We start from the raw sequence: 27,796 nt of genomic DNA on the forward strand, positions 1-27,796 counted from the left end.
CTTGCCCACGTAATGTGGTTCCATACTTCACAACAGGTAGAACAGGGAAATCACTATGTTGAGCCTATTGTAAAAGCTAAAGAAAGTCAGAGAGATTTCTTTTAACACTGAAGAAATATTTTTAAAGAAGCAAAACTCTTACCTGTTGTAGAATGACGAAGAAATTTCTTGACACCAAAATGACTGACTCCACAAGTCAAATGTGTTCGGCGCAGGTAAGTAAAAACAAAAGCCGCCCAAGCCCTTTCACTGCTATGATTTCCTTCTAGGATCAATCTTTTCTTCCTCCCCAAGAATATAACCGTTTCACACTGGAAGAGCTAAAATTTTGAGAGTTGGGCTGGTGTAGAATCCAACCCGAGATGGCTGGGTTTAGTGTGCGTGGTGACTGAGGCAGCAGAAACAATCCAAATGTGACAAAAGAGATTAGCAAGTTCCTGTGCATAAGTCAATTTCCTGTAGCTGGCTTCTCCGAAGAGAGGGTTTCATCTGATGTGTGTATATGTGTGTGCACGTGCATTTCCCTCCATGACACTATGAAAACTTCCCCAGATAAGAGACAGAATAAGGCCTTTGCTGCATGGCTGAATTTGTGTTGAATTTATCAGCTCTCTAGGGACCATTTCCCTCTCCCTTTTCCCCCATTTCTCACCAGCCAATCACCTATGAAAAACTGTGGAAAGGAAGAGTGAAAAACCAAGATGATTCCTTAAGGAAGTGAAATAAACCAAGAAAAAAAAAAGGCCACTCCACAGATTGGTCTTGGTTAATTTAAGCTTAGGAAAAAGCACCTTAGATCTTCATGTCAGCTGGGTGAACATACTGACTATGGAGGGAAAATGGTAAGTGGGCGGTTCACTTTGTTTTATTAATAACTATGAAGTAACAATTTGGAAAAGACAGACTCAGCCCTAGCGCTCAAGCAGCTCCGCCACGCATTTACCCTTTGATGGACCAGCACCTGTGTTGTGAGATACGTGACTATGAGTTGTTTTCAGACTCCTCAGAGTTTCATTATTTGCCTCCAAACACACTGCCTCCGTCAGTGCAATCCAGGTGTAGAGACCATTTGCACATATTTAGATTATGGCTGAGTTGCCTACACCGGTACATTTAACTTTCATGATGTGGTCACAATCCCCCTTGCCTCAAATCCCTAAGTAATCGTAAATGCTACCTCCCAGGGTGAAATCTCGGTCAAAATACCTACATGCCATAAGGATAAGATCAACTCCATTCAAGTCAACAAGCATTTATAGAGCCCCTATTGTGTGCAAGGTCCAGTGCTGGGGTGGAGGAGGGCACTTAAAGATGAACAAGATGGAATCTCTCACTCATGAGAGTCAAAATCAAGTGAAGGGGAAAGACATGGACATAAAGGAGATGCTGTGAGCCAGGATCTATTAACAAATCTCACTCAAGGGACTTCCCTGGTGGTCCAGCGATTAGGACTCCGCACTTCCACTGCGGGGGCGGGGGGGGGGGCACGGGTTCCATCCCTGGTCAGGGAACTAAGATCCCACATGCTGCGCAGGGGCCAAAAAAAAAAAAAAAATCTCACTCACAAAATCCTGGGACACTAGAGTCAGGTGAAATGAAAGTGCGTGTACAACCTTTTGGCCAGTTAAGATAGCCATTGAATGTTGACATGGATTCTCTCATAATATTCCAGGGACCCTTGGCTGGCTTCCAGGAGACTGCTCAGACCTGCATGCATCACCTGAGGGCCACCCTCACTCCCTCACCGTTGCAGCCTCAGTATCCTGTTATGTGCCTGATACTGTGAACTGAAGAGAAACACAAAGGCTGAGACATATATTCCCTGTGCTCACAGGACCTATGTTCTGGTTGGAGGAGACAAAAAAAAAAAACATTCATACAAATGCAATAACTACAATTTGTAATAACTATTGCAAAGGAATCAGAGAAGAAGCTAAACTAGAGAGCAAGACAATATCTACATCCCAGGGGTGGTCAAAGAGGGCCTCTTCGTGCAGCTGACATTTAAGGTGAGACCTGAAGCTGTGACTCTAAGCCCTGGTTGAGAAGCTTTTTAAAAATACCAGTACCTAGGGAATTCCCTGGTGGTCCAGTTGTTAGGACTCTGCACTCCCACTGCAGAGGGCACGGGTTTCATCCCTGGTCCGGGAATACAATCCCACATGGGGAACTAAAATCCCGCATGCAGTACAGTGCGGCCAAAAAAAACCAAAAAACAAAAAAACAGTACCTAGGCCCCACCCCCAGAGATTCCAGTTTAATTTGTCTGGGTTGGGACCTGGGCATCAATATTAACTCCCCCCCCACCATCATTCCAATGTGACGCCACCGCTCTAATGATGAAAAAGAGGAACCTAAGGGGAGTAGAAGGAAAGACATTCCAAGCAGAGGCACTAGTATGTGCAAAGACCCTAAGTTGGGAAAGAGCTTGGCGTGTTCAAGGAAGTGAAAGAGGATTGATGTGTCTGGTGTGTGATGATGGCAGGAATAAGTGGTGGAAAATGAGTATTCTCAGAGATGGCCACCCAACTACTAAGGCCATAAGAGACTCTTACATGAGCTCAGGCATCAATTTGTTAATGTGCTGGAAGAACTCAATCTGGCAGGTGAGAACATTGAGCCCTCTGATATGCACATATCTCCTTTTAGAAAATTCTCCCGGGAAAGTCAGATCACCACCATAATGTTATTAGGTAAGCAGAACATATGGCTCGTGGATACTTTATTTATTTACCTCTAGGTTGGGTCGTCAAGAAAGATTTAGGGCAGCTTATAAAAACACATACACCTTAGCAAAATAAAGCAAATTAAAAACAAGAAATGGAAAGATGAGACCAAAAGAAATGAAGACAAAAATTAAGCTAAAACCAGGGGTGAGGTTGATAGAGAAAATGAAAATGCCATGTTCTAAGCGTTTAAGCAACTGGTGTGAAGAAGCAAACACTACCACATAGAAAACTGAGCACCCACTGAATAACCATGAGCACACTGCTCAGGATGGTGAGGGCTTCCTGGCTCCCCGGTGCTGAGACTAAAGAGAAACTTGGCTCCTGGATTCTAATAGGAGGACATCACAACTGAAGTGAAACATCATCCTGAGACTAAACACTGCCAGCGGCACGTCTTTTGAGATGGTTCCTTACATTTTTCCTCAATGTAGGTTGATTTCATCTCATGAAAGAGTTGACTGAAAGCAATCCCAGGGTGCACGTAGGGGAGGGTGTGTGGAGGGATTAGTACAGTGTGTGCTGCCCCATATCCTGCTTTGATATGCCAGTTTAGTGGAGAGATGAAAATAGACTTCAGAAATGCTTCTGAAAGTTCAGGATAAAATCGTTTTCTCATCCAAGCTTCCAAAAGCTTTAAGGCAGCAAAGAGGTGAAAATGGATGTAGCTCCAGCAAGAGATCCAGTGGTTTTGTCAGTGCCCCGGTGTCCCTTGAGAAAGCAGAGGCACCGGGCAAGGACAGACAGCTGCCCACGGGGGCAGCCCCCCTCCACCTCCAGGAGAAGGCGAGACTCTGCCCTTTGGGAAACAAAGAAAAAGCACTACAAGCACAGTTTGTAAGTTCAGGGCCTCGGGCCTTGTGCATTTTCTCCACAAACGGCACACATACTCCAGGGCAGGGTAGATGGGGTGTGTCCGCAGGCCCAAGCACTCCCACCATGCCCTGCAAGGTGCTGGGAAGGGCATGGCCGTCTGGCTGCAAGATGCCCCTTTCCCTCTTGGCTCCCAGCTAACACCCTTGCCTCTTGTGATGGACCCTCTCTCTCTGTGTATGTAACTGTAGTTTTAGATGTAGGTGGAGTCAGGCTTTGTGCTGCCTTTTAACAGACAAGGGTAGTGGGGACGGAGATGTAGAAAATAACCTAAAATACATGTACACACTACACGCTCACACACACACACACACACACACACACACACACACATATGCAAACCTCTGGGTGTTTCAGTTCTGATGCTATATAGTCCAGCCTTGGGACAGAAGTGAGGGGAAATCCTGGGGATTCAGTGGTGGGAAGGAAGGAAACGATGGGTGTGGAGGTCCCTGTAGAATCCGGCCCCTTGTTATAAGCCATATTGAGGAAGTCTTCCGTAACAATCTCACAACCCACTGTGAGCCGGGCTAGTGCCCTCCCATGAGCTCCCACAGCACCTCCTCTTAACCCTGCCAAGCACTCACCAAACAGCCCTGTCATGTCCCGCTCAGAGGCCCTTGAGGCCCAGGGCCTGGCCTTGCTCACTCGTGCATCTCAGGCACTAACTAGTCAGCTACGAAAGAACCATTTGCTGATCCATAGATTGATTCTCTCATCTGACCCTCACAACAGCCTTATGTGGTAATCATTCTTAACTATATATTTTACAGCCAAGGACACCTCAGCTGGCTAAACAATTTGCATGAAACCACATGGCCCCCAAAGAACAAAGATTCACCCCGTCCATCCGTTGTGGCTGTTCACTCTGCTGGTTCCCAAGGGGGAGAGCTGGGCTGCTTTGGGAACAGAGAGGCAGCCTAGCCTTAGCCACAGGTCCATTTTGTCTCTCCTGAGCACCCCTCCTCGGAGGTTCTCCAGCACCACAACCCACTAAAGGTCAAGACTTGCTTTCTCAAAAACACCTTCATTTGGGATGTCCTCTGATACAGCAGACCAACAGCTTATTTCCTCTTTAACAGTCTCCTAAGAACGAGGGCCTCTTCTAGCGAGGGTTTTGAAATAATATAACGACTGTCTGTGTACTCTGAACTCACACGTAAGTGGTATTCTTGCCCGTTGCAAAGGTCTCTGCCATCTATACCACAGAGAACTCTTAATGACAAGGGTAATTGTAATGGATAGTAAACCTTGGAAAACCTGTGATATCAATCATTTACTAAATTATTTTTACCCTGGGTTAGTAAGATGCCTCCCCCTTCTTCTTACTGTTAGAGTATTAAGTGAAATGATTTCGATTTCGTAAGTAGCTTTTCACGTTTGCACAGACCCTCATTCACAATATGCCACCTAATAAAATAAAATATTTCAGTGGGTTCTGAAGATGGGAAATATGTACTAAAACTCTGTCTGAATGTTTTGAGTTTCAAACCTAGGGCATTAGTCAGACGGTAATTATTTTTACTCAGCTCCCCACTAAGTGGTAACTGTATTAAACCGAAACACGCATTCCTTCTGATTGAGAGATTTTATGATGGGGAGTGTAAAATATTAGCTCTTCATAAGAGAAAGAGCTTAACTCTGAAGTATCACTTTCAGTGTAAAAATACACTCATATAAAACACTTTAAAATTCTAAATGTTAAAATATCCTAGAAATGCCACAGGCTAGAAATCACATGAATGATTTCCTCCTTATGCATTTTAAGTCATTAGAAACAACAGCCTCCCTAACCAGTTCAGAGTATCATTTCAAACATCTTCTAGCTTCCCTCTTATAGCCATACCTATAAAAACATCATTTCCCTGGCTGTGATTCTCATCATCTATTTTCTCTTTAACTGTTTTAATGTAACATAATGTATTGCTTTTTGTTTCAGTGAATGCCAGGTTCTCAGGATTCTCATCTGCCTTTTTAATCCTGGTTTGTTTGCCCTGTATAACTGTGTTTATCGAGCAAACATTTATATCCTTGTTCTTTTTATTGCAGAGCCATAATTCATAATAATGCAGGGTCTTGTTGCAAAAGATGATAGCACCCAACATAATCATTCAAGCTGTGGTGTAACTTTTTTAAGTGTCAGAGCAGAGCTAATGTTGTCAAACGCCCATTACCCTTCAAAGCAGTCCCTGGTTAGTTAATGTACTTTTCCAACCCTGCAGACATCAGGCAAAGCACTTTCAGAACCTTTTTAGAACCTTCCGAGACAGCTTAATACACTACAAAAGAAAACCAGTAGTGCTGCATTCTATTCACAACTTGTTTTTGACTCAAAATATAATCTGGCTTGGTCACCTACCTCATTCACTGGAGGTAGCTCCAAAGGGCTGTCTCCCAAAATCAAATCCACCCCAAAAGGACAAAGACTGGCTATCACTGAAGAAACTTGAAAGACTGTGCCTCAGGCTCTGAGAGCAAATCCAGGTGAGGAGTTTGAAATGTAATGTGAATAAGAGTAGCATCTTTGGGTCAAGTGCATGAACTTCCAGGGGACTCCTACACTGCGTACAAGATCCTCCTTGATGTAGAAATTCTGATTTGTTTAAAAAAGAAGAAAACCATCACTGCTTCTTCTTGCATTCATATTTTACTCGTTGCCTTGATAAGGATCTCCGCTTTGGGCACAAACATCACAGGGTAACTGCAGCTCAGCACACCTGCTCAGAGTGGGAGTTGCAGACGGTTCAGTTAAAAGGCAGGGCCCAGTGAGTGCTAACTTGCCATCTTTACAAAATAACAGATCTCCAGCACAGTTCTGGAGGGAACGAGTTGAAGCTTGTACCCAAAGGCAATCTGAAATTTTGGGAATTATAAATTTGGATTTGGACAAAGCAAGATTCAAACCCCAGCTCCACTTACTAGCAAGGATGAGGCCTTGATCTTCCCATCCGGGAAATAGGTATAATGACATCTACCTGGGAAGGGTTTTGTAAAACGGCTGCATAGTCCTTGGAATATAGTAGACACTCAATACATGGTGTCTATTAATAGCTACTTCTGTTTTGGACTTTTGCCTTCTGGAGTTTTTTCTCTCCATTCCTACCCCCACTTTAAATAACAACTGTTATATTTCAGGACTTGAGAAGTTTGCCAGTGCCAAATTCTGGTTGAATAAAGTCATACAAGCTTACAGATCATGCATAGGATTCTAAGTCATATGTTGATTGTCTCAACAGGTTTATTTTTGTTTTGTTTTTTGTTTTATTTTTTGGCTGCATTAGGTCTTCACTGCTGTGTGTGGGCTTCCTCTAGTTGCGGCAAGCAGGGGCTACTCTTCGTTGCAGTGTGCGGGCTTCTCATTATGGTGGCTTCTCTCGTTGCAGAGCATGGGCTCTAGGTGCACGGGCTTCAGTAGTTGTGGCTCACGGGCTCTAGAGCACAGGCTCAGTAGTTGTGGCACACAGGCTTAGCTGCTCTGCGGCATGTGGGATCTTCCTGGACCAGGGATCAAACCTGTGTCCCCTGCATTGGCAGGCAGATTCTTACCCACTGTGCCACCAGGGTAGCCCTGAAGATTGATTTTAAACTTCAAAAGCTGTCAGTATTTTCATCCAAAAAATACCTTGTTTTTTTCTTTGCACTTTTTAAGAATAGTTCTTTACCCCTTTTTTGTCTTTTTTTCCTAAGATGACTCAGTGTATAGGCATGAATTTTAGACATTTTTGGGTTTTGTTTTTTATGGGTTTTTTTGTTCGTTTGTTTTTGTTTTTGCTTTTGCCACACTGCGTGGCATGCGGGATCTTAGTTCCCTGACCAGGGATTGAACCTGTGCCCCCTGCAGTGGAAGTGTGGAATCCTAACTACTGGACCACCAGGGAATTCAGACATTTTGTTTTTAGATGCACTTTTTGTTATCTATTGCCACTATACCAATAAGCAAGAGGAATTTCAGGACTTCCCTGGTGGCGCAGCGGTTAAGAATCTGCCTGCCAATGCAGGGGACATGGGTTCGAGTCCTGGTCCGGGAAGATCCCACATGCCACGGAGCAACTAAGCCCGTGCACCACAACTACTGAGCCTGCACTCTAGAGCCCGCGAGCCACAACTACTGAGCCCATGTGCCACAACTACTGAAGCCCGTGTACCTAGAGCCTGTGCTCCACAACAAGAGAAGCCACTGCAATGAGAAGCCCGGGCACTGCAACAAAGAGTAGCCCCTGCTCACCGCAGCTAGAGAAAGCCTGCGCACAGCAACGATGACCCAACACAGCCAAAAATAAATAAAAAAACAAACAACAACAACAAAAAAAAGAAAAGAAAAGGAATTTCACCCACTACTGAATAGCTGTGCTGACAATGTGAAGGACATGTGTAAAAATGGCTTTCATATGCTCTCCTGAATAAAGTTCTGGAAGCTATTACAGATATATACTGATTTATGGAAGAGACGAGGCACTATCTTCTGAAAATCACATGAAACTAGAATTTATATTACTTGTCAGTTCGTAATCTGAACAGGTAGCTCTCTTAAATGAATAAAATACATCTTATAGGAATATATAACCAACACAAGGAAGTCAGGGTATGTTCTGAGTCGAAAATAAGATGACCAGTGGTGTTTTACTTTCACATAGCAGTTTTTAAAATTTTTTGCACAAATGCCAGGAATGTGTGTACATTTTTGTCCTTGGATGAATGTAGTTGTTTTTTGTTCATTTGTTTTTTAAGGTTCTGTTTACAATATTAAAAATGGTTAAGAAAATCAGTTCAGTATCTCTTTAAGCTTACCAGAAAGTAGCATACTTCTTAAGCCGGTGTTTACTTCAATAGAAAATTTATATTTCACCTGTTGGCAAACCTGGAATAATGTGGCCTGAGCTTTGGGAAGCCAGACTCAGAGGAGCATAGCCCTTCTTCCTTACCAGTTAACTTCCTATGTTGGAAATACCCACTTGCTTAAATGACAAATGTTGAGTCTGCTAAGTAAAATCATGAATTCCATTCACTTTATTACTGATGCAACCTTCATGGAGAGAACTAGCTTGAAACATTTGTGCGAAATTTTGTACTTAGGGTATTTATAAATTGCACTTCAGCCCATAGATCAAAACAAAACAAAACATCACGTCATCCAGCTGAGACTTGACACCAGTTGGCATTGCTTATTAGAAAAATAGTTATGGGTGCAATGAAAGAGAGGCAGGTGTAGGCAGTAGAGGCAACTACTTCCTTCTAGAAGGCACTGATTTCATCTCTGCTGATGGTGACTCATTCCTAAGAGGCAGGCAATTTCAACTCACTATAAATCAAAAAATACTTAATGACATGGAAATGTGCACACAATATACCGTTAAGTAAAAAAAAGCAAGACAAAACTTGAATTTGAATTCAACTTGTTATTATGTACACATACGCAAATGTTAATAGAGGTAATCTCTAGGTGACAGGACACCAGTAATTTTTACATTTTCCTTTTCTGTATTTCCCAAATTTTTTATATTAACACCTATGTAAGCCAGATAGAAAATTATAGGGTTTTTTTAAACTGCATTGAGTAAGTCTACCTGTTTCCTCCATAAACCCTTGTTACTGCTTCAGTCTCAATATGTTTTGCGTAATAACCAGTGATTTTATAGCAGTTGATTCTCAGAATAGAATCACTGAACCATAGCTGAACCTTGCAAAGTCATCTTCCTCATCGCTCAGCCTATACTGGGTCACATTTAGATGATTCCAACCAGATGCAAATTCCACTTCCACACAGACTTCAAAAACAAGAGATTCCAGCGGCTTTTGCATTAAACCTCTTAGAAGTCCAATCTTAAATTTCCCTTAAAATGGAAATCATAGCTGGGAAAGATCCTAGGCTATCTAGTAGCTTTATCTTCTGGGAAAGATAAAGAAAGGAGTACTCGGAAATAAAAGTGAGGTTTCTGGGAAATTTATTCAGTGTCTGAGCTCAAAAAAAAGAGGTAGTGGGAAATGCTTGGTGCTCATTAGAGGTAAACATGTTTGTGCCAAGGGCAGTCAACGATTGCAAGATTTGGTTTCAAATTAAATCTGCTGTTTTCTTATGATTACTATTACCTAAATTATTATAGTTGTGCATTTTTTAATCATTTAGGAGAAAAGGGAGTATTTTTGTAAATTTTCCTTAATTTTCTTTTAATCTTTCTGTTTAAATGACATTTAATCTTTCTGTTTAAATGACATTTAAAATGATACATAAAACTTCAAGTTTAGTCATAAACAAATGTCTATTACCTTTACTTTTTTTAATAATATCATCAGTTATTAAAGGTAAGTAAAAAGTTAATCATCAGGATGGGGATAGTATGAAGAAATGAGGATTGTTATACACTACTCATGTGAATTTAAATTCCATCATGTTTATAGATACAATATACATATTAATATGTATATGTATAAAAATAGCTATGTGTATATGTGTCTATAAATACATACACATATACATAAACCTATATACCTTCATACCATTTAAATTCACATGAGTAGTGTATAGTAGTACATAGATACACATATATGAGTATAAATGTAAATTATAAATTGTCTCACAAAAACATCCCTTAATTGTGGTGAATTCTTTGGTCAGCCAATCTCCTTCAAGTAATTTATCTTCACAAACTAATAAGACACCCATACATAGATTTATTTCCAAGGCTGTTCAGTGCAGTTTTATTTAATGTAGAGACAAAAGAAAACAATTTCAATGTCCAATGATAAAATATTGGTTACCCTTTACTTTTTTTAAACCATATAAACCTTTTAAAAGGCAAAATTTCTATTAAAACATTTTTTCCAAAAAAGAAATTTAAGTTCTTAAATATTTATCAGAAACAAAATGGTTTTTTTTTATAATTTTGAACAAAGCTATCTCTATGGTATATTTATTATTCAAAACATAAAGTAAGATTGTTTTGCTCTCTATAATTCCTGCCTTTTAATCTTCTAAATATAAAATAATGAGTTTTTTTTTTAATGCTTTGGAAGAAACATTAAAATACTAAGTTTTCTTCTAACTTTGAATTTTTATGTTTCAGATTCAATTTACAACTTACAAAGTACTTTTATGTATATTCGTGTATTTGCTCCTCACAAGATCACTGTAAAATAGCAAAACAAGTATTATTATTATTCTCAGCAACCTCATTTTATAAATGAGAAAACTGAAACTTAAAAAGGTTAAGCAACTTATATAAAGCCACACAGCCAGTTAGTGAGAGAACTCTCTAGATCAATTTACCTCTATAGCATTTTCCCTGCAGAAAACAAATTACTTTTCCCAACTGATTCATTAAAACATGATAAGAGATACACACTGAAGAGAGACATGCAAAAAATGCAGAAAATCCATTATTTTTAAATGGTCATAGATTTATTAGTATAAAGAATAAGATACAAAAATAAAGGATCTGTACAATAAAATCCTAATTTTATATGAAAAAAATTATTCATGTCTGAAAGACTAAAAGTAATTATATCAAACAGTAATGGTGATTATCTCTGAATGGTGAAATTGGAGATGATTTTTCATTTATTTTTCTCTGAGTTTTTGTATTCTGCAAATGTTTAGCTATCAGTAAGGATTAACTCTATAATCAGTCAAACAAACATTACCAGCTATTCTTAACAAAGTGCTCTAAACATACAGTTTATTCTCGTCAGTGATTCTCTAATGCATGTGGTTTCGCTTCAGTTTTTTGGTTTGCTGGGAACTTTTTATTTTAAAAAAAGGTATGTGTGGTTTCAATTTTTTAAAAAGTAATGTGAAATCACAGTGCCATATTCTGAAGATCTGGTTCTCTCTTCTAGCCCATGTAGCAATATAGGGCAGGTTTTTGAGAACTTAACCTGAAAAACCATTTCTGTGGTTTTCTTTGTGTCTGCAGTAAGTCCCAATGTTTAACTGTTAACTTGAATGTCTACCTTCCCCAAAGTCATTTCTTCTTCCTTGTTAAAAAGAATCTCTGTCTGGTGATGGGCAAAGTGTCCCAAATCAGGGAATGAATCATGATGTCCAGTCTAAGGTAGTGAAAGAGACTCTTCTGGTTCCCGGCTCCCCAGCTTCCCTTGCAGCTATGGGTAGCCATGTGACCCAGTTCCACTCAATGAAATATTCAGGAAAGTCTTCTTGGGTGTTCCTGGGAAAGGTATTCTTCACCGGGTAGATCAGTGAGAGACGTCAAAAAACACCTGCCTTCCTTTCATGCTTTGACTGTTGTCATATGAGAATGTGATGTTCTGACAACTAAAGCGGTCATCTCAGGACACACGGGAAAGCCCAGAAACCTGCAGAGGCACAGAGCCAGAACACTGTTGACCCACTCTCCACCTCTTAATTTTTATTATGTGAGATAATAAAATGCAGGTATTATCTAAGCCACAGTTCGTTATTCTAATACTTGCAACTGAATGTCTTCTAACGATGTAGTAACATACAACAAAAATTTGAAACTGAAAAAAATTGAAACAAAAAAATTTGAAATTGGGGCTTCCCTGGTGGCACAGTGGTTAAGAATCCGCCTGCCAATACAGGGGACACGGGTTCGAGCCCTGGTCCAGGAAGATCCCACATGCCACGGAGCAACTAAGCCTGTGCACCACAACTACTAAGTCTGTGCTCTAGAGCCCATGAGCCACAACTACTGAGTCCACGTGCCACAACTACTGAAGCCTGCACGCCTAGAGCCCATGCTCCTCAACAAGAGAAGCCACCGCAATGAGAAGCCCACGCACTGCAACGAAGAGTAGCCCCCGCTCGCTGCAACTAGAGAAAGCCTGTGCACAGCAATGAAGACCCAACACAGCCAAAAAAAATTTTTTTAATTGAAATTGAAAAAATTTAGCCAAAAAAAAAAAATTAGCCGATACCTAACCTAAATGGCTAACAATGTAGAATGTCATAAAGAAATGGTTAAGTATACACAATATTATTTGTCATATATGTCTCAATAAAGCTGAAAATAAAAAGAAATGGTTAGGTAGATTATTTTACTGTGATATTATACAGTTATTTAAAAATAATATGTAGGAAGATCATGTGGCCACATGATGTAAGATTATGTGGGTAAGAAAAAGAAAAAAGAAAAACAGGACTTGAGATTGTACATGCACTATGATTACAACAATGTTTTCAAAGACTGTGAAGAAACAAATCCAAACCACTAACAGGAATTGTCTTAGGGGGATAGAATTGCCCATAGATTGTTTTTATCCATTCCCCTGTTTTCTAAATACTGGGACTCATATGTTATAACCTTTACATTAAAAAATATAAAATGGGGCTTCCCTGGTGGCGCAGTGGTTGAGAGTCCGCCTGCCGATGCAGGGGACGCGGGTTCATGCCCCGGTCCGGGAAGATCCCATATGCCGCGTGAGCGACTAGGCCCGTGAGCCATGGCCGCTGGGGCTGCGCGTCCGGAGCCTCTGCTCCGCAACGGGAGAGGCCACAACAGTGAGAGGCCCGCGTACAGAAAAAAAAAAAAAAAAAATATATATATATATATATATATATATGTAAAGTGAAGTGACTCATACAAACAGGAATACCTTGGAGATATTGCAGGTTTGGTTCCAGACCCCCAAAATAAAGTGAATGTCGCAATAAAGCTAGTCACACACATTTGTTGGTTTCCCAGTGCAGTTACACTATACTGTAGTCTATTAAGTGTGCAGCAGCCTATGTCTAAAAAACCAATGTACAAAGCTTAATTTAAAAATACTTTTTCGCTAAAAAAAATACTAACCATCATCCAAGCCTTCATCAAGTCACAGTAGTAACATCAAAGATCACAGATCACTGTAACAAATATAATAATAATGAAAAGTTTGAAATATTGCTAGAATTACCAAAATGTGACACAGACACACGAAGGAAGCAATGAAGACGCCGATAGGCTAGCTTGATGCGGGGTTGCCACAAACCTTCAATTTGTAAAAAAACTGCAGTATCTGGGAAGCACAATAAAATGAAGTGCAATAAAATGAGGTATGGCAGTATAAATCCCTGGAAGAATTTATATTAAGTATAAGAATATGTTTGGCGTCCTATTGCCAAACTCAAACTTCCCAACTTGACTTTCAAAGCCCTTCCTCACATGTCCCCTGCCTACTTTTCTAGTCCCATGCCTTACTACATGTTCTGTTCCAGCCACAGTGAACACTCTTTCGTACCTGAAAAGCCTTTCCTTTTGTGCAAGGGAAACACTACCAGATGTGGCAGAGACTGCTGGTTATTCCCCTCAATCCCCCTCTTCAATAATAGAAAATAATTTTCAATTGAGCACACTACAGCCCAAGATAAAGGCAACCTGTCCTAGCCTTCCTTTCAGCTGGATGTAGTTATGTGGCTTTGTTCTGATTACTGAGGTGTGGGCAACCTCTGGCTGAAACGAAGGCTAGGACATATAGGAAGAGGGGTGCTCTTTTTGTCCTTTCCTTCTTAGATGCTTAAGTTTGAGCAGCCCACGTGGACCACGAAATCAATGAAAGCCGTGAGCTGAGTTTGGAAGAACGAGAAGGCTGGGTCCCTGATGAGCCTGTTACTGCCACACCAGCCCTGGAGCGCCTACCTCTGGGTTCCATCTTCACAAAAGAGAGAAATAGACTCCTATCTTGCACATCCCACTATTGTTTTTGAGTTTTCTGTCACACACAACCTAACCTAATCCTAATTGATACATTAATTTCTTTTTTAATTAATTAATTTATTTTTGGCTGTGTTGGGTCTTCGTTGCTGCATGCAGGCTTTCTCTAGTTGCGGCGAGCAGGGGCTACTCTTCGTTGCAGTGCTCCAGCTTCTCATTGTGGTGGCTTCTCTTGTTGCAGAGCATGGGCTCTAGGCACGTGGGCTTCAGTAGTTATGGCATGCAGCCTCAGTAGTTGTGGCACATGGGCTGAGTTGCTCTGTGGCATGTGGGATCTTTCCAGACCAGGGATCGAACCCGTGTCCCCTGCATTAGCAGGAGGATTCTTAACCACTGTGCCACCAGGGAAGTCCCTGATATATTAATTTATGAGATAAGCTACTGACAAAAATGCTTTTAGAAGAGGGGTGACAACAATATCATCAAATTACTATCCAGAAGACATGAACAGAAAGTCGGAGGTTTGGGGCTGGCACAAAAGAAAACAGAAAGCTGAAGAAGGGCGGGTGGGGGGTGGCGTGGCAGGGCTAGCAATATGGTGACAAGTTAGGGCCACCAATGACTATTTGGGGGAGAGGATGGGGGTGCAGATTTGGCTAAAGAAGTTTTAAGAATAAAGATGACTAATATTAAGTCACCTAGTGTACTCTGCTACAATGTAATTCCCTAATGTTACCACCAAATTCTCAGTAAAAATCCTGTATACACAATAGCCTGGTGTGAGCAGGTTTTTTGGAAAATCAAGGGAAAGGGGTCAAGAGAGAATGAAACACTAAAAGGCTGTTCATTCAGTGGAAGCTAGAAATTAGAGCTTATATTAAGCATAAGCTTCCCCAAATTCCCAGAAAAATAGGTATAAATGCTATGTTTCCCATTCAATATGGAATGATTTTTAGAACCAATATTTTGCATATATTAGCATGTTTTAATGACATGTTTACATATATTTTGCATATCATTTTTCTCTACACCAGAAATAGTCGTGCTTGACATATTGTTTCACAATATGTTTTTGTTCTGTTTTATTTTAACCAATCAATGTGCCATGGCATATTTTCAGATAGGTTAACCTCATCCTTTAATAACAGCATAGTATTCCATCATATGGAAGTACCACAATTAATTTTAGTCCATGTTGATGTAAATTGACTTTTTTGCTATTGCAAGTGCTGTACTTGTACAAAACAATGTAACACTTTAATGCAATTGTGCATGAGCAGTTAAGTATTCCTGTGGAATAAATGACAGGAAGAGACTTTGCAAGGTTTCTGAAGAGATGTATTTTTTATTGTAGCAGGTATTATCAAATTACATTCCAGAGAAGTCTGCCAGTGATGAATGACAGTACCTATTTGCTTATACTCTCACCACACTAGGTATTATAAATCTCTTTAGTTTTTGTCAGCTGAAAAGTGATATCGTGCTAATTAATTAGTGAGATTCAACATCTTTTCACATATTTACTGGTCACTTCTATTTCTTCTCTGAAATGTATATTTATATCCTCTGCCCATTTTTCTCTATTGCATTATTTATTGTTTTCATATTGATTTAGGAAAATTATTTATATATTAAAGATATCAATAATTTATATATATTTGACATATATATATGTCTGTTATTTGTCTTTTAATTTTGTTTATGGTGACTTTTGCTGTGCTCAAGTTTTTAATTTCTGAGATTGATTAGACTATTTACCACTCCAAAATGTAAACAATATTTTCCTATAATTATGATTTATCATTCTTTCAAAATTACATGGCAATAATGTAATAGTTAAGAGTACAATCCTTTGTACCAACCTGCCTGATTTCAAATCCTGATTATGCTGTGTAAACTCAGGAAAGTTATTTAACTTCTATGTGCCTTGGTTACCTCGGCTATTAAATGGGGATAATACTAGCATCTGTACTTCATAGGGCTTTGTGAGGATTAAATGAGTTAGTACATACCAGGTGTTTAAACATCCCTTGCAACATAGGAAGTTTCAATAAACATTAGCTACCATTATTTTGCTGCATCTTAATGACAGGAGTTTTCCAAAATGTTTTAATATCTGATATGTCCCATAAATAACTGCTCCAGAATGCATCTAATCCTTATAAATGGTCTTAACCTTTTTGCCACCTGCCTGGATCAGTAAAACGGAACTCTGCAAATGAAGACAGACAGAAAACTGAAGACTGCAAATGAGAAAGTCAGAGTGCCACACACAAATCAAATAGAAGTACCAGCTGCAAAAGCAAAAAAGTTAGAAGAAGCAAATAGAAGAGCCAAGGTAGGAATTAGATGTTTCAACTATGAGTCTTGCCCTGACAGGCAGGGCTCTCAAACAGCAGCTGCACAAACCTGTCATCCCATCTGAGGCAAATGTGCCGTTAACATTCAAAGGAAGGTTGTTTCCTATATATTTAGCTTATATGTTGAGCAAGTATCAGGGGTGACCCTGTGTGCAAACCTTTCAAAAACTTTCTCCAGCCTTGGGCAACTTTATGTTATCTGGAGAGCTAGATCATTGTCCTTGTTACAAATTGTAGTTAAAGATTAAGTTTATTCATTGATTTTACAATGATAAAGTGTGCCCGTGTTTTGTTAATAATCACTGAAATCTACCAAAAATGCACATGCTGCCCGAGTACCAGGTACCATTAATTTTTCTTGTAATTCCTTTATGTCTTCCATATTTGTGAGTATCATGCCTAAATCTGAATTGTTTTTTCTTTTCTTTTTCTTGGTGAGTCTTGCCAGACTTCTCTCTATAGCATTTATATATCTTGAGGAACAGCTTTTGGTTTTACTTACCAACTCCTGCTATATTTTTATTTTCTAATCATTCATTTCTGATTTTACCTATTTCACTTGTATTGACACTGACAGGCGACAGAAAGGTAGACCGCTTTTCCACTGCACTCATTTCTGAGTAAACAATTCACCCTCCTGTTACTTTCTTTGATTTATTTTGTTCTTTGTTTTCTTAAGTTGCTTAAGTTAAATGCTCAGCCTCTTTTCAGTTACTCTCATTTCATAATAAAAACATTTAGTTGTGGCAATTTTATTTGAATTTCAAAAGACAGGGTGACCCCAACAGACATCTAGGCTACATATGATTTACAAAAGTAAGACCGGCTCTTACCAAAAAAGGCCTGGGTGCAAGATGACTGCGGAACAAAATGATAGAACTGGAAGCAGCCTTAAGGAGACCCAGAATCCTACACAATACAAATGAGGGCTCAGGTGACAGATAATAATTTGTCTGATATTAAAAGGTCAGATATCCTCACACTAAGTCTGTGCTCTAGTTGAGCAAGAAGTCTTAAAAAGCAAAGCAAGGAAGAACTACCTCTTTCCTCCCTTCCTTCTCTCTGCGTGATACCAGATCACCTAAAATCCCACAAAGAACCTAGTTAACCGTTTCCTTTCATAAACACCTCAAATTCAAAATACTGTGCAAATTCTGTTTTCAAAGTTGAGCTTCCTCGGGGCACTGCCCCAGGTCTCCTCCTCCCCTGCTGGAGGAAAATTCTAGAAGGCAGAATAGAGCTGGCTGTTGGTGACATCTGCTTTGACTTCGAAGTCTAGAGGCAAACACAGGGAGCTTGAATAATTAAAGTTAACTCCGTGAAAAAAGACATGTCAGGGCTTCCCTGGTGGTGCAGTGGTTGAGAGTCCGCCTGCCGATGCAGGGAACACGGGTTCGTGCCCCGGTCCAAGAAGATCCCACATGCCGCGGAGCAGCTGGGCCCGTGAGCCATGGCCGCTGAGCCTGCGCGTCCGGAGCCTGTGCTCCGCAACGGGAGAGGCCACAACAGTGATGAGGCCCGCGTACCGCAAAAAAAAAAAAAAAAAAAAAAAAAAAAAGGAAAAGAAAAAAGACATGTCACGGTTACTGGGGTCTTTATTATGTTCCTATTATCCTATTTTCTTCAGACACCATGGAGTGATTTCATTGCCGTAATCCTGCAGTTCTTAACTGGAGTTGGGGGAGAGGTAAGGTATGCCTATCAGAATCACCTTGAGAGGGTTTTTTTTGTTGAAATTATACACTCTCCACTCCTGGAATGATAAACAATGATATAATCAAAGAAGAGAGGAGATAACAAAAGATTCAAAGGAATCTAGTTTTGGAAATAATCAGAAGTGGAGACAGATGTTCATCACATATATTATTAATGATGAAAACTTTGATCAGCATGAATGTCCAAAAACAGGAAAATAAATTATGTTACAGTAATCCATACTACTGAGTATGTTCATAACTATTATCATGACCTTTAATAGCATAAGAAAAGATGCATGGTTTAACTTTCATTGTAAAACGCAGGATACAAAAATATATGCAAGGTATGATCTCAGCTATTTAAATATTTAATTTATATACAAAGCAGAAAGTTGGCAGAGGAAAATCATCAAAATGCTAGCAGTTTTTTTGTGTTGAATAGGATTAATAGAGAGTTTTAAAATTCTTTTTTCTTTTTTTTTAGTGTTTTTCTCACAAGCTTTATTGCTTTTATAATCATAAGTAAATCAAGGAACGTTTATGGGTAAAAAGTTCAAATCTGTACCTTCTATTTCTTGAAATCAGTTCTGGAAAAAAAAAAGAAAGAAGAAAAGGATAGGGGAAGGGAGGAAAGGAGAGGAGAGGAAGAAGTTACAACACAGAGAAAAAGAAATATTGTTGGTTTACTAGTAGGAATGATATTCAAAACATTTAACAGGAGTCCAGCCCAGGCACCATGCAGTGAGAACACAATTTAATTATAACTAACTGGTCCACTCACACTGATGTCTTCCCACTGAATGTCATCCTGTTTTCAGGCTCACTTTTCAAGGGAAGGTGTTGTTGGGAATATCCTGACCATCACTTTGAGCCCTTGTATAATTTTCTCCTTGCACAGAGCACATTTACCTCCATCTCCATCCACAAAACCCTGCTTAGGTGCTCCATCTTCCATGAACCCCTTTCAGGCTGTCCCAGTCAAAGTAAACTTCTTTATGTTTCCCTATAGCCTCTTCCCCATAGTATTTATCATAATGCTACCTTGTAGTATAGCAATTATGTGTCCTATTGTGTTTCCTCTTATTCCATATCCCCACAGTACCTAACATGGCAGAGATCACATCGAATCCTCATCTAGCTGTATTCTAAGCAAGGACTCTTTGTCATCATAGGGTACCTTCCAGAGAGGTCCAGGAGTTAGGACAGTCAACTTCCTTTTGCAACTTTGGGTTGTGGATTTGCTCACATCCAGGATCTGAGCAATCTACTGAGCTGGTATAACAGACAGGTTTCCTAGACCAGCCCCTCTGAGGACATGAGGGGCTCAAGGGAAAGTTGGCCTGATTGCAAGGGATGTTCTCTGCTGATGGGATGGGAAGTTGGGGGAGCAAACAGCATCAGGGAAGTGTCACCTGGACCTACTCCCAGAGATACCTACAGGGAAAACTGGGTGGTGCTTTTGCAAAAAGACAAAAAAGTTCTTAGCTTTGAAACATCATAGATTCAATATAATCTTTTGTTCATTTAGTCTTCAAACATTAATACAGGCCATGTGCTGGATATTGGGAGACTACAATATATATTGTTGGGAAGGTTGTAGTGAAATGGTCACTCTCAGAGACTTAAACAAACACAGCTGAGATGAACTGATCTAAACCCACTATATTAGTTTGCTAGGGCTGCCATAACAAAGGACCACAGACTGGGTGGCTTAAACAGCAGAAATTTATTGTCTCACTGGTCTGGAGGCTAGAAGTCCAAGATCAAGGTCAGCAGGGGCGATTTCTTCTGAGGCTGTGAGGGAAGGGTCTGTTCCAGGCCCCGCTCTTCTTAGTTGTAGATGGCCCGCTACTCCCTGTGTTTCTTTGTATTATATTCCCTCTTTGCATATCGCTGTGTCCAACTTTACCTTTTTATAAGGACACAGTGTACTAGATTAGGGACCACCCAAAGGACACCATTTTAACTCAATGATCACATTGTGAGATACTGGGGGTTAGAACTTCGAAGTATGAATTTTGGGAGAATACAGTTCAACCCATAATACCCTGCCACATCTTAGGCGATAATCCAAAGCTAAACCCAAACGTCATCAGACAGCCTTGAACTGCTTCTCTGGCCATGTTGCATGGAGACTAGCACCCAGCATTATCCCTGGGAGCAAAAGTAGCAGGGACACCAATCATGGCAGCAATAGGTGAGGTACAAGACGGCACTGTCATCGCACCAAGGGGGCTGGCAGCCTTCTCCTGCAGCTTGAATCCTATTTTCCTACCTAGTTCCTAGCAGTAGGGAGAGGCCCACAGCAAACAAGGACGATGATAACATGTTCTAGCACTTCATTCTGGAGGGCTTAGCCAAGGGCAGAAGACAGACGGAGAAAAGTGGAAGCTCAGTCCTTTAAATACGCAGCCCAGCAAGATTGGCCAAATACATCAAAATGCCTCTACCAAACCCCCACATAACTGATAAAATCATTAAACTGGACACCACTAAATAAAATATGCCAATCTGAGTTCACCGAAATATGAAAACTGAATTCTCAAACAAGTTCCAAAAAACAATTAAATCTCTCAAGTGTAAACATGTAAAATATATATTTCATATCATTTGTTTCCTAGTTTCAATCCTTTTCCAAACACCAAAGAGGAACCAAAGTAGGAGAGACATCATTGAACAAGAGGATATTTGAAAGACAGTTACACTGTCTTAAATGACCCATGACACATTAACTCAATCATTTAAGTTAATGCATAACTCAGCATAGCTGTTGAACAGGAAATTGTCTCATTTGGTAGCATCTGGCCAAAAGGATACAGCTGAAAACATATATGTAATTGACAATTTCTAATTAGAGCACAAAAATTGATGAGGTCTGCTGAGATCCTTATTAGACGTCTACCTAGTTCATTTTTTATTTTATCTGTAATCTTTATATTACCACAATGAACTCTTATGTTGGGATGGTAAGTGTGTATAGTGAGTAGGCCAAAAAAAAAATTTAATGATTGAGGGTGGATTAGAGTAAAGACTCCAAGTAATCCAGTTACTAAAGTTTGGTGTAAAAAAGTTACAGGGGTTCCCTTTAAACCTCAAAGCTATCTGATTAGTGTTCTGAAACTCGTCATAAGTAGGAAACAAAGGAAAAATACATAAAGCATTATCAGCTAGCATACTCTTGGTGAAACTGTGCAGGATTCATGGGCTAATTTCTGACCCCTAGTGGTAAACTTGTAATAAGGTCCTCAAATATATCATACTCGATCCTGAATTATTGCTACCATTGGGGAGAGAATCCATTGCTAAAAGGATTAAGGGGAAGACAGTCACCCACAATCTCGGAGGTCACTGGTCTCTTTGCTTCTAGGTGGTTCTGGAATGTTAGTGAACTCCTTGGCTGACTTACACTTCAACGCTGATTTCAGCCTCATGCAAACAAGCCTTAGACAAGAAGTCCGTGCAAAGCAACAGTCCTTCGGTTTATGTTCAGACTCTTTTCCTTGCCCCAGCCTCTTCAGAGTACTAGTGATTAGGAGAAAACCCAAAAAAAAAAGCAAGCAAAGGAAGGAAAGAAATGTATGGACAATCAATGACCATGTAAGTGCTAACAAGTGCAGATACACCACTTAATCACACATAGTGAAGTGTATACAAAAACAAAAAACAATACTGATACTCCAAGGAGAATGCAACATTTAGACATCAGAAAGTAATCTTTCCACTATCATTTATAACTGGTTAGACTTAAAAGTTTTGAAACCATAAAGTGGATGTAACTATTCAGACATTGACCTCATAGGTCAAAGATTACACTAATACAATATTCTTATTAAAATAATAGAGCAAATATAAGATCTGAGAAGAAACTTCCTTTTCAAGAAAATCAAAACTATCTTCCCTGATGACAACAGGGTGATCACTTTGACTCAAGTCTGTTATTGCCTATTTCTGTTAACATTGGCAATAAAATTGGAAATTCCCCAATCTTACTTAATTATAAGAGCTCCATCGAAACAATGCTGTCTGTGAAAATTACGACATCTGGTCCATATCACAGCCCTTTCCACTGTTCTAAATTTTTTCTTCAGAACCCACATGCACATTCAACATTGCCAAGACCACTCTCCAATTTTTTTTTTTTTAATTTATTTTTGGCTGTGTTGGGTCTTCCTTGCTGCGTGCGGGCTTTCTCTAGTTGCGGCGAGCGGGGGCTACTCTTCGTTGTGGTGCACGGGCTTCTCATTGTGGTGGCTTCTCTTGTTGCAGAGCACGGGCTCTAGAGTGCAGGCTCAGTAGTTGTGGCGCACAGGCTTAGTTGCTCTGCGGCATGTGGGATCTTCCCCGACCTGGGATCGAACCCCGTGTGCTCCACATTGGCAGGCGGACTCTTAACCACTGCGCCACCAGGGAAGTCCCCACTCTCCAAATTTTTATCGCTACTACTGGCACTTCCTTATATTTGTATGTATGTAGGTAGATATAAGCGTACTTTTTTTCTTGTTTACCTCTGCCTTCTTTCTAGCTCCTCAACCGAAGTTAACTACCTACTGTTTATCTTTATGTAGCCTTCTTCCTGTTCATATAATCATAAATATATACATATTGGAGTTGCCATTAACTGTTTTACAAAAACAGTTATATTATGTACCCTTTTCTGATTTTATTGCTTGTTTACTTAACAATACATCATGGGATGCCCTAACTGGTAAGGATCTATGGAAAACTGTATTTTCCAAAAATAGCCACAACAATATGTCTGGTTCCACATGCTCTTCCAGGACCTTGCCACTGTCCAATAAAAATGTGGAGTCTATTTCCCCTCCCCTTGAACCAGCTGTGCCTGTGACTGTCTGAACAAATAGAATGTGGCAAAAGTGATGCTGTGTGACTTCTAAGACTAGGTTAGAAAACATGACACATCTTCCACCCATTTCTCTTTCTTCTTCTTCTTTTTCTTTCTCTCCCTGTCTCCCTGTCTCCCTGTTTCCCTGTCTCTCTCTCTCTTAATCAGCACCATGCTGTGAAGGAACCAGGCTACACAGGGAGCCCATGTGTAGAAATTCTCACAGACAGTTCTAGCTGAAGTCTCAGTCAACAGCCAAACTGCCAAACGTGTGAGTGAATGAGCCTTCACAAAATTCCAGATCCCTTCCATCAAGTCACCCTCAGCTTTCTTGTCTTCTGTATGAGGCCCCAGACACCACAGAGAACAAACCATCTCAATTGTGCTTGTAATCTCTGCTGTGCCTTGTCCAAATCCCACCGAATCCATGAGCATAATAAAATTGTTGTTTTACATCAGTAAGAGTTTTGGGGAACTTTGTTACATAGCAATGGATAACTGGAAGAGGATTAAGTCATCTTTTCTATCGCTGTATATGTTTCTACAGCATGGCTATAACACAGCTTATTCAAGCATTACCTTTGCAAGGGCACTTTGTTTTCAGTTTTGGTCACTATGAACATTACTAAATAAATATCCTTGAATATGTAATATATCTTGAGATTTATGTTCTTATTTCCATGAGAATTATTGAGTAGAATTGCTAAGTTAAATGTGTATTTTAGGTTTACTAGGTTTTTTTTTGTTTGTTGGTTTTTACCCTCTGGTTCATAAGGAGTTTATCTTTGGGTGGCAGGTGAGGGAGGAGTGCTTTTAATTTATTTTTCTTTTCTACTATTTTCCACATTTCATCAAATTAAGTCTTTCTTTTTATTAGTTCCCTCTTCTACTGTCTTCTTGGTTCTTTTTCTAATTTTTAAAAGATGAATATTGAATTCATGTATTTCTAATCTTTGCATACAGCTTTCGTTGGGTCGTGTAGATTTGGTTTTGTTGGATTTTCCTTTCTCACTTTAGAGAGTTTACAATTTCAATTTTAGTTTCTAATTTGATGCAAAGATTATTTAGGAGGGTAGTCTTTTTTTTTCTGGATGGAATTTTTTCTGTTTTAATTATTTTTTATTGAGGTAAAATTGACATACAACATTACATTAGTTTCAAGGGTACAACACAACGATTTGACCTGTATATTGTGAAATGATCACAGGATGGCAGTATTAAATTTCAAATAGTTGATTAAATTATCTTTTAAAAATTTAATTTACTTATAATTTAATCAGATAATGTGACCTGTAAAAATCTCTACTTTAAAATTTTCTTATTGGTTTTCTTTTTGTGTGTGTGTGTGTCGCAAAGTTTATGGCCACTTTTCATATATAGTCAATGGCCATTTGGAAATATATATTATTCTCTGAAGAATGTAAGATACTGTACATATTTAATAATGTATATATGTTGATTATATTAGTCTTTGTATGGTCTTTCTTAATACTTTGATCTACTAGATCTGTCTAGTTCTGAAAAAGGTAGAATAAAAAACTACTCTAATTTTATTTTAATGCAGTTGTCCTTACATATATTTAGTTGTCCATACAAATATGTCCTTACAATATTTAGCTATTGTATTGTTTGATGCATATCTTCATAGGTTACATCTTTTATAGGCAATGTTCTTCCTGTTCACTATCACTTTGTCTGATATTAATATTTCTTCTCCTAGTTTTAATTTATTTGCATTATGTGCTTTTCCAATCTCTTTATTTTAAAATAATTCTTTATTACATAAAGTGTGCTTCTTGTACACAACATATAGCTGGGTTTGTATTTTTTTTTTTGCAGTACGTGGGCCTCTCACTGTTGTGGCCTCTCCCGTTGCGGAGCACAGGCTCCGGACGCGCAGGCTCAGTGGCCATGGCTCACGGGCCCAGCCGCTCCGCGGCATGTGGGATCTTCCCGGACCGGGGCACGAACCCATGTCCCCTGCATCGGCAGGTGGACTCTCAACCACTGCGCCACCAGGGAAGCCCACTGGGTTTGTTTTTAATCTAATGTGACAGTCTCTGTCTTTTGATAGGAACATTGAGCTCATTTGCATTTAATATAATCACTAATATTCTTGATTTATTTCTTCTCTCTTGCTTATGCTGCTATTGAATTTACTTCATTAATTTCCCTTTTTCCTTTAATTTATGTTTACTAGTATAATCAAGTTATAATTTATCCCCTTTTCCCCTTACTAATTTCAAAATGATATTATTCTTTCCCATTCCACTAGTGGTTATCTTCTTTTTTTAATGTGCATCACCAAATGCATATTTTATTACTAGTCTTTGAAAAGATACTATTTCTCCACCATGTTAGTCTATTTCTTGATACTTTCTCTCTATCTCAATAAAATAATACTTTTAGAATGCTTTTAATTTCCACTTCCCTTCCCCCAACCCCACCTCTTGGGTTCTGCTGAGAAATTTTACAACTTTTACTTCCAGGCTCTCATTAGGTGAGTCTCATTTATCTGAAGGCTATTTATTGAACATATGCAGTACACATTCCCATCCAATCCATCATTATCCATGTTTACTACAAAGCTCACTGTTCACTCACCATTTTTTCCTTTCTACTTCACCTTCTCCTTTCTTGACATCTCTATTCTCATTAACTTGTTGTTTAGTTAGAGTCCTTTTTTTATAGTTTCCTTGGATGGGGCATATGAGTGATATATTCTTGGTATCCTTACATTTCTGCATCCCTTTCACCCTGGCAGGTGAATAATTCTAGGTTGGAAAGAGACCTCTAGGGTTACATCTTTTTTCTCTCAAAAGGTGTAGACATTATTCCACTGTCTGATGCCAGTCTGATTCTTTTCTATTTGTAAATAATTCCTTATTTCTGTCTAGAAATTTATAAGGTTTTTCTCTTCAACCTTGAGATTCAGGAATTCTGTCAGAATGTGTTTAAGTACGTGCCTTTTCTCATCAATCCTGTCTAGAACTTGGTGTACCTGCAAATTCAAGTCTTCATTCAGCTCAGGAAAATGTGCATCTATTAAATTTGGCTTTTCCCTTGTAATTCACTTACATATTAGATCTCCAGGATCTGCCCTCCCCCTCTTCTCCTAGCTGTGAAAGTATCCATTTGAGAGCTTAAAAAGGTATATTAATGCTTTTCCTTATAACATTGGATCATCACAGATATCAGCTAAATTATCTAAGTATAACATTTGGTAAAGCAGCCTAAAGTGAAATATAATAATATACATATAAGTTACGCACTAGATAATTCACTCTATCAAGTATGATATTTTCATTGTCTTTTAAAATATGCATTGGGACTTCCCTGGTGGTCCAGTGATTAAGACTCTGCGCTCCCAATGCGGGGTCCCGGGTTTGATCCCTGGTCAGTGAACTAGATCCCATGTGCATGCTGCAGCTAAGAGTTCACATGCCACAACTAAGGAGCCGGTGAGCCGCAACTAAGGAGCCTGCAAGCTGCAACTAAGGAGCCTGTCTGCCACAACTAAGGCCTGGTGCAACCAAATAAATAAATAAATAAAGGTCCAGGCTTATTCACCATGTGGAGAAAAAAAAGGAAAAGGAAAGAAAGGAGGGATAACAGATGAGGCCTAGCACTGGCAAAGATATCAGGGAGGGTTTTGGTGAAAGGGAGAATAAGAAGTATGGGGCAGAGGCTTCCGGTTATCTACAGGATATGAGAGAGTGGGCGACAGAAAGACTATGTGGGAATGCAGACTTAAAGAGGTGTTCATACAAGTTACATAACACAAGTTATATAAAATACTAGTGCTTCTTGTAAGTTCTTTGAGAAATACAAATAAAGATTAGAATTACTTTTACTGTCTTCTGAACACGATATGCTCTGAGGCTGAGTCATTAAAGACCCAGGATCTATTCTGTTCACTCTATTTGTGGGTTTGCATTCGTGTGTGTGGACACAGAAAGAGATGTATAGTATATAAGTGGATTTATCTATATAAATCTTTTCCAAAAAACACAAATGGGATCATACTGTAAGTACCCTTTTGCACCTTGTTTCTTTTTCCCTCAAACACATAAGTACCCTTTTGCACCTTGCTTCTTTTTCTCTTTTGCACCTTGCTACTTTTTCCCTTAAACACATAGATGTATTTATTTATATCCTGCCTGCTTTCTAAAAAGATCTGAGTTAGTTTATGGTGAAATCACAGGCATATGACCTAAAACTGTTAACATGACTCCAAGGACAGGAACCAAGAAATATGAGGGCCAAGGAAGAAAGTATATTCAGAAATTCTAGAATGATTTCATTTCACGAGTGTAATAAAAAATTAATAAGGTCCTTTAAAAACAGATTCCTAATGCCAGACATTATTTTTAAGAGGAAGAAATTAATTTTACCTAAGACAGAACAATGAAAAGAAAAACTCAGCCCAGACCTTAAAAAGATAGTGAGAACTTCGTACTATACAGCTCCCCCTGCTTCTGAGTCTTAACAAAGAGATTCAAGAGAGTGCCATTAATTCTCCATTGTGGACTTCCGTAGTGGTGCAGTGGTTAAGAATCCACTTGCCAATGCAGGGGACATGGGTTCGATCCCTGGTCCAGGAAGATCCCACATGCTGCAGAACTAAGCCCGTGCACCACAACTACTGAGCCTGCACTCTAGAGCCTGCAAGCCACAACTACTGAGCCCG

General features: G+C 39.4%; 1 protein-coding gene and 1 long non-coding RNA gene across 4 annotated transcripts in view; one reads left to right on the forward strand and one right to left on the reverse strand.

The window, feature by feature from the left end:
• The window catches only part of RHOH (ras homolog family member H), a 59,143-nt gene extending 52,976 nt beyond the window's left edge, over nt 1–6,167 (reverse strand). For 2 of the 3 annotated variants that reach the window (XR_007476831.1, XM_033421693.2), the window contains exon 1: nt 143–618. The gene's annotated coding sequence lies outside the window, so the exon portion shown is untranslated. Of the gene's footprint in view, nt 1–142; nt 619–5,958 lie in introns of those variants that run through there. The other variant, XM_033421694.2, reaches the window with a different exon arrangement.
• Nucleotides 1–27,796, forward strand: part of LOC125964174 (uncharacterized) — a 178,191-nt gene that overhangs the window by 135,856 nt on the left and 14,539 nt on the right. The gene's annotated exons all lie outside the window — the stretch shown is intronic.

Source organism: Orcinus orca, chromosome 4, assembly GCF_937001465.1.
Source record: "Orcinus orca chromosome 4, mOrcOrc1.1, whole genome shotgun sequence".
In the NCBI taxonomy this organism is placed as follows: domain Eukaryota; kingdom Metazoa; phylum Chordata; class Mammalia; order Artiodactyla; family Delphinidae; genus Orcinus; species Orcinus orca.